We start from the raw sequence: 8,253 nt of genomic DNA on the forward strand, positions 1-8,253 counted from the left end.
TAATTTGTTTGACACCACGTGATCAGCATCACGTGATGATCATGACTCCGTGCGATGACTTCGTAAAACGTTGACAAAAAAAATGAGTTTGACCATTTTTTCTAGTGTTTGGTGAAGTGCCAGAAATTAGAGGACGAGAGCAACATCTATTTTCTACTACTATATTCCTAACCTTACGTGTCTCTATATCCTATCCTTCTGGTTTACCCATAACATCTGGTTCTAGCTAATCCAATATATCATGTAATATTCCATTTTTTCTAGAAAATTCTAGAAGCTTGTATTGAAATTTCTCATAAAGATGGACTTCCGTTTATTATGGAGACTAAATTGCCGTCTGAATAGATATTTAAAATGTCCAAATCAGTTTACGGGTATATTGTTATTGTAGACTTGATTGTCTTAATTATATGGTGTGATGAGTATTGGTATAGGCATGATTTAGTTAGTGGACTTTATAATAGATGAACCAATTAGTATTACTAATTGGATAAGGTTCCTACTTTACTTCTTTATATATCTGCCCATAGAGAAACTCTAGGGCATCAAAGTCTTTGCATTCCTAGGGGGCACCTATTCCATTAAGGAGACATGCATTAAGGAGACGAAGAAGAGCAAAATCTATTCTTTTTTGTGCTGTTGTTTCCTGTAAGATGTTACCATGGCAATCATTAATAGCCACTCAAGACTCTTGAGGTATGCTTCGATTTTTTCTAATTAGATTTATGGTTTTTTTTTGTGGGTGTGTGTGTTCTAATCTCCTGCATGATGTCCATGAAAAACTCTCACAACTTATTCAACCAATCCATTCTACTCTTTCTTTATATATAGAACATTAGTTCTACCCTAAAGGATACCTGAATTAGAAACTTTTTGAGAATAGCCGTATGGACACTTATTTAATCGTTTTTCTCTTATCTTCCATATCCTTCCTCCGCTCAACCTCTTAAAGCCTATGCTTCATCTCCTTTACCCCTTCGATATTTCAAAGCCCTAATGAGTCGGGTTATGATCCGATTCAATTATTAAACAAATCAAAATAGGTTAAATGGGTTAAAGGTTTAAATATAAACCCAACCTATTTAATAAATAGGTTTAGACGGGTTGATCTGTTTATGATTCAAATATGTTTATATCAAACCTAAACTTGTTTAAAGCAGATCGTTCATCAATCGGATTGACGAATCAATTCATAAATTACCATCCCTAGTTGAAGTAGAAGTTCTACCCTACCTAGTAGCTATGTTTGATGAAAGACTAGTCATGGTCACGTTATTTGCTGGATTATGCGTATGGTTGGGGCCTTCAAGATGGGCCATGTTTTCTTGCCAAACAAAAACGGATCACGTTGGACGCATCTGGTTGTCTTGGGCAACTAGTTATAGTCCAAAACTGGTCCTAAGCTGGCCCATATGAGGCCCAAGTTCGATGTGGCCCTAGTTTTTGTGGCCCAGACATAATTTCATAACTTTAATGGCCCGGCCCAACCTTACGTTGGCCCAGCCCAAGCCCATTTCACAGCAAAGAGTTTTGAGCCTTTTGACTGAAGATAAAGATCTGTATGATTTTAAATAAAATAACGAATTTAATTTTGATAATTGAACCTCTAAATTTGATAATATAATACCAAGTTATTAAAAGAAAAAAGGTAAAAATAAAATAAAATCATCTCTTTTTATAGAAATATGTAAAGAGAATTTCGATGCCAAATAATATGCACAATGAAAAGGAACTGTAGGTGATTAGGGGAAAAAAATGGTCTCAAAGAAACAAGATCGCATAATTGTTGATGTCGAACACAAAAATTATTGGATCGATACCCATTACAAGATCTAAAAATAGAGAAAAATGTGAGAGGGGTCCATACACCATGGTTTTTATTTCCTCCCATATTCTCTTATCATAGTTCAGATGCCCATATCTCTACCTCATTTGTTCACTTAGAAGATGCTAGTGTCTTTTTTCGTATGAACATCGATATCACTTCAATTTTTTTTTTTCTAATCTTAATTTTTCAAGAAACATAGAGCATAATCTCAACTCACAAGTTTGGCATTTAGAAAGAATCAGATGAAAACTTTGAATTTGAGAAAAAAGAATCGGCAAATTCTTGGAAGTTCATATAGAGATTGAATAATCAAGAATTAAGAATAAAAAAACATAACTAGCATAGTAAGTCTTGTAAAATATTTGTAGGCTTATTTATTTAAAAATAAAATTAGAAGAGGCAAGAATAAAAAAATATCTGACTCCTTAACTCTTTATTGGCTTCTCTCTTTCTCCTCATTCCTTCTTGTTGGCTTGTTCAGGTGGGCGCAATTCTCCTTCATGAGCCCTGATATCTGTTCAAAGTACGAGATCTGCTGCTCTAGAGAATAGAATATGTCGAACTTTCAAAAGTATTTGCATTGAAAGTGAAAGTGAGACCATTTCTCTTTTGAACATCTTTTTTTGCTATAGTAGTCAATTAGCTCTCCATTAGTAAATCTCTCTTGGGAAGTTCTAACTCATTTGCAGCTTCAAGTGAATTTAACTGAGTGACACTCTTTGTGCTAAAATTATTGTAAGACCATTGATTGTGCCAAATATAATCGGCCTTTAGAAAAACCGATGTGCGAAATTTAGTTTGTTTTACCAAACTTCACATTGATTGATTTGTGATTGATTGTGCCAAACTTAATTGGCCTTACCAAACTTAGTTAGTCTTCTAGTTTTATATAAAGGCTGCTCCTGTGCATTGTAATAAACGGGCAGAAATATAATTTTTTTTTCTTTTTTTTTTTTTTTCAACACTTTGGATTAGTTTTGAGTTCAGGATTTTCCACCCCAGACTTGGGACTTGAGTCAGATGATTCCAATTCCAATTTGATAGCTCTTTACATTCTACTACCAAATAATATAATTTTTGGAAATCTTCAACCCTCTTCACGAGCTCTGTTTTTTTTTTTTTTTTGATAGAACATTTCAGCTTTGTGAGCAGAAAGTGTTGCCATCATCTTGTTGTATCAGTGTCAGCATGGCTTTCATGTTTTCTTCAAGCTCTAGAGAGCACAGAGTCAAAAGGTAGCTAAATAAAATTAAATTTACAGGACTTTAATTTCTTTACCAAACCAACGCAAGAGATATCTGATTCTTTTGACCTTCCTGAATGTAGTTAATGGATGAATTCAAAATGAAAGTAAAAGAATACTCAAGATAGAATCAATCAAGAGTCAAGACATTTTTGTTTTCAAAAAATAAAAAAGAATAATCAAGACATCAAAACTAATGCACCCAAGAGGGCTCATACAAGCTATGGCCTATGATTGAGATTCTAATACAGTACCTAAAACCATCTTAAAATCTTATTGAAGAACATGAAAGCCTTAGAAGCGTGGAAAGTGCAACTCTTGACTAATTTCCACAATATGAACTATTACCAGTGATAAAATGTAAAAATCTTTACACAATAAGAATAAAGAATTTTCTTTCTCAAAATAAAAAAAAACAAACATCACAACCACCATTGATTGTATTTCTTTTTGAATTCATGACCCTTATCAGAGTTAATGAAATAACATTGTCTTTTAATTCCTCATGTTGTTTATTGCGCTCGTTCTAGGATTAGTTACAAAGGCTCCTAAAAAATAGCCGACCGAGGAATCTTATTGCTTAGCATCAAATAAAAGGTATCAAGTCTAATATGATGAACATGGTGAGCAATTTAACATTTGAGAGAGAGAGAGTGTGTGTGTGTGTGTGTCACGGCTCTGATCCAAGATTGCTAGTCGGGGCTTAGTTGCCGCATATTCATAGAAAATTCTTTTCACGAACATGCAAGGCATCTCACCATGATATCATAATCAAATAATATAAATAATTTAAATAATAACATTTAAATTTTAATTAAATAATAAAATTAAAAGTCTTACAAAACCAATAATATTCCAAAGTCTTGCATCAAATCTAAAATATAATCTAGTCTAAATAAAGATATCAAAATCTTGTTTCTAATCGCTGTGTCATGATAAATCTCCGAGTCGAGCTAATTCGGACGTGCAAAAATAGTAAAAAAAAAATCGTATAATGAGTTAGACAATCCAGTAAACAATCCAGTAAAGTATCAAACTATTAATAATATACTGAAATTAAGTATGTAAAAATACATCGATTCAAAATCAAAACGATATGCTATCCAGTCGATACAAATTTCAAATCTTGCTCTTAAATCAATTTCTTTCAAATTATCAAGTTTGTTTCGATGGTCATGAACTATGGCCACATTTATTCCGTGGTTGGGCCAGAATAAGCTCATCAAAGTGCTAACGTATGACCTCCACTGGTAGGATATCGATATGCCAATGGATAACCCCACTGGTAGGGTGTCGATATATCAGTGAATAACCCCTATTAGTAGGGTGTCGATATACAAGTGAATAACCTCCACTGGCAGGGTGTCGATATACCAGCGAATAACCCTCACTAGCATGATGTCGATATACCAGCGAATAACCTCCACTGCCAGGGTGTCGATATACCAACAAATAACCCCACGGGCAGGGTATCGATATATCCGTGAATAATCCCTACTAGCAAGGTGTCGATATACCAGCGAATAAACCTCATTGGCAGGGTATCTACATAGTCTAGCTGCGAGTCCAAAACCGTTTCAAAGTAAAAACTCATTTACTCAAAGTATATTCAGTGTTCCAAATCATAAGATACATAAAATCATACGATATTGAAATTAATCGAATATACCCATATTGAAATCAATACATTTAATTAAGAATCATACAATATTCTAGAAAGAAGTATATATAACACCATGTATCAAATTCATAAATCAAGAATAATTCGATTTAGAAAATATTTATAACCTGCCGATAAATCTAAAAACGAGTTACATTACTTACTTTGTGAAGGCAATCCAATTTTAGGTCCAATTAATTCCAAAAATCTTTCTCAAAGCCTAATATTCAAAAGTTATATTTTTTTCTTAAAATTGCATAATAATTATTTTAAAAATAAAAATCCTAAATTCTAACACCTTCATAGGGTTGACCAAGCAGTAGTGCCCGATATCCGGGTTGGTTCGATCAAGGTGATTACATCGAACCATGCTTGCACTAGGGCATAGATGGTTCAACAGAGATCGAAGGTGATCAAATCTAATAGTACTTACAAAGGCCAGGATGGGGGTTGATACACTATCCGACGACTCTGAATTAGGACCCTTTGCCTAGGTCGGTCCAAAAATCATTGAGAGCCATACTTACGAGGTCTAATCAGCCCTAGAGAGCGAAAGTATACATAAAGAGAGAAACTTTGCAGAGAGATAAATAAGAGGGGTGGATTCTCTCTCCTCATCCTCTTCTTCTTTTTTCTTTTTTTCTTTCATTCTTTTTTTCTCTTTGGTAGCATAGGGGAAGAAAGGAGTGGATGATGGCTGGCCAGAGGTAGTGCACGGCCGGCAGATGAGAAAATCCAAGAAAATGGCATGAAAAATAGGGGAACCAAAGCCCTTCCCTTGATTTTGGTCGTTGGCCACTCATTGGCGGCCATGGCTCTACCAGAGAAGAGAGTAAGGAGGCCATTGGACTCAACTAGAGGTCCGGTGCCAAGAGGTGGCAGTGCCGATAGTCGAAAAGAAGAAGAAGAAATTGGTTAAAACAGGGAATGGTGAACAAGGAAGTTCTTTTATTGATTTTCAGTTGATTTCTCGGCTGGTGGCAGTGGCTTAAGGCTATGGAAAGAAGAGGAAGAAAGGGAAAGAAGCTTGGGGTTTTACCTCAGTTTCGCTGGCGTCCAACAACCCCCATTCCCGGCAGGCAGAAGATCAGGCAATGGTGAACTCAATGGAAACAAAGTAAAGAGAAGGAAGCTCGATAATCATCGGTGAAGGGCCAAGAGAGGTGGGCAGGAGCTCTAAATAGAGCTCAACTGCGACCGAAATTCGACCCGGAGTCGGATTCCATTTGACCTTCTTGGAGAGGAAGAAGACTCTGATTGGAAGTCTCTTCTCTCTAGGCACATGCGTGGCATGTGCTAAAATTCTTTCTTTTTTTTTTTAAGCTAAAAATGGCTGGGCCGGTCAAATGGACTGGCCCAGTCTATTGGGTTTCACAGAGCGAGCAAGCAAGCGAGAGAGAGAGAGAGAGAGAGAGAGAGAGAGAGAGAGAGAGAGAGACTAATGCTAGATATTCTGGTATATCTTCTATTTAATATTGCGCATTTTGGATAGACACCGTATTAGCAGGCTTTGTTCTGATGATTAAGTTGAACATGATCTTATGGATAGAAATCATGCTGTTTCTATCTTTGATAAAAAGAGAAAAGAAAGAAATTGCGATAGCTAGGGCTAGAAATAGCATTATTTTCTATTGTTCTCTTTCTTTTAATTCAAAATATTATTGATAGAGCCCAACGATTCTACCTAAGATCGTTATAGCTTGGTATCAGCGCATGGGTCCTGTGCATGCCCTGACATGCAAGCAAAAGGAGAAGTTTGGCATCACCAATCTCGCATTCTACACTACGACTTCAAGGGATTTGTCTCAACGTGATCATCAGCTTGAGGTGCAGATTGCTTCAATTCATCAACAGATCATGGAGACCCAATAAGACTGACTTCTTTCTTTAGCCAGTAGGAGGAGACTGGAGGGAGGCTGGGTGGATCTAAAGAGAGGAAGTTGTGAAAACCTGAGTTTGTGGGTAGTAGGCAGATGTTCTTTGTGAGCCCTTGCCAAGAAGGGCACTTCACATGTTACATTCAAGCGACTGATCATTAAGTAAAAGTAAAAGTTGCAGGCCAAAGTAGGGATGAGGTGGATTGAATTCAATTCTCTGATGTCTAGCAGCCTTTGAACAACTGAGATTATTTTTTTTTTCTTTTTGATCAGAAGTAATTACGCATAATAAGAACTAATAATTATGATTTTTTTTTATAGATTATAATTTTTAACATTTTTAAATTGATTCTTTATCTCTAAATGAGAAAGATGATATATGAAAAAAAATTTGACATAGAGAATACAAAAATGCATGTGTGCCCCCAAAAGTATGAAACTTTAATAAATTACCATACTGTAAATAAATATTAGAATCCTTTTTGAGTTATTGGTTTGGAGGGGGACCACAGCTAAACTCAAACCAATAGAGTTTATGGTATCAGCTCTAGATTATTGGGATGTCAAGCTATTAGGTTAGGTTTCAAAATTGTCAAAGAATGAAAATATTTGCTCATGTTCAGTTATCAAACTATAGGGTTTTGTCTACAACCTATGTTAAATATATTTTCATCTACCTGAATCAAATACAATGCCACTGCAAACATGTGGCTGGTAATATTTAGTACAAGCAGCTTCCACAAATGGGCACATGCATGCCTTCCAAACAAAGGTAATATCTGCAAGGGAAATGACACGAAATATGTTAATGCTAAAGATTATTATCATCTTTTTATTATTCTGGACAGTTTATAACTTTTCTAAAGGGACATTATGAGTTTTTAACTGAAAAAATGATTTTTATTAAAGTTGAATCCACCAAATTAGGTGGCATTACTTCTGATGATATTCTAAATAGAAGTCTTATGAAGCAATATGAAGTCAGGCACCTACTTTTCTATAAAAATTATATAAATATTTATTATACTCTTAATAAAGAAAAAAAAACTTATTCTATTCTATTCTAATTTTCAGCCGGTTAAAATTAAACTTTTTCTCCTCCCAATCAAACGAGTCTTTGATATCTTTCATTAGGTATATGTGATGGTTATTGGCAATAAATTCTAATTAACTTAACTTTAGTTAAATCGGCAAATATGATCACTTTTCCTTTCTAGAGGCAAATATTAACCTTTTTTTTCCTTTTGCTAGAATGGTTAGCGTCTCCAACAATTTATTTCTTTTGCAACAAGTTGTCTCAAGTGAAAAGTAAAAAAAAAATCAAACCCCCCCCTTTGACAATTGTTTAAGTACTTTCCTTCAGTTACATAGACTTCAGGAAAATAACACTGGATTTAATAATTTTATGGGTAGGTAGGTTTGGCTGCGGAAAACTTGAACAAGCCGGTCATCTGAAAGCACTTCAACATTTAGAAAGGCAAAGGTCCCATTTAGTCCCCAAGAGATTCACACTCTCTTGCCCAACCTAACCTCAGGTGCCTCATCCTGACACGTGCCGCATCACACTCCACCAAACCCGGCCTGCAATCAATGGTTGCCACCTAGAAAATTTTACTGGTATATTTAATTTCTCTTAGCCTCCTCC

The sequence above is a fragment of the Phoenix dactylifera genome, chromosome 4 (assembly GCF_051530095.1).
Source record: "Phoenix dactylifera cultivar Ajwa chromosome 4, Ajwa_hap1_PhDact_Kaust_v1.1, whole genome shotgun sequence".
Lineage (NCBI taxonomy): Eukaryota > Viridiplantae > Streptophyta > Magnoliopsida > Arecales > Arecaceae > Phoenix > Phoenix dactylifera.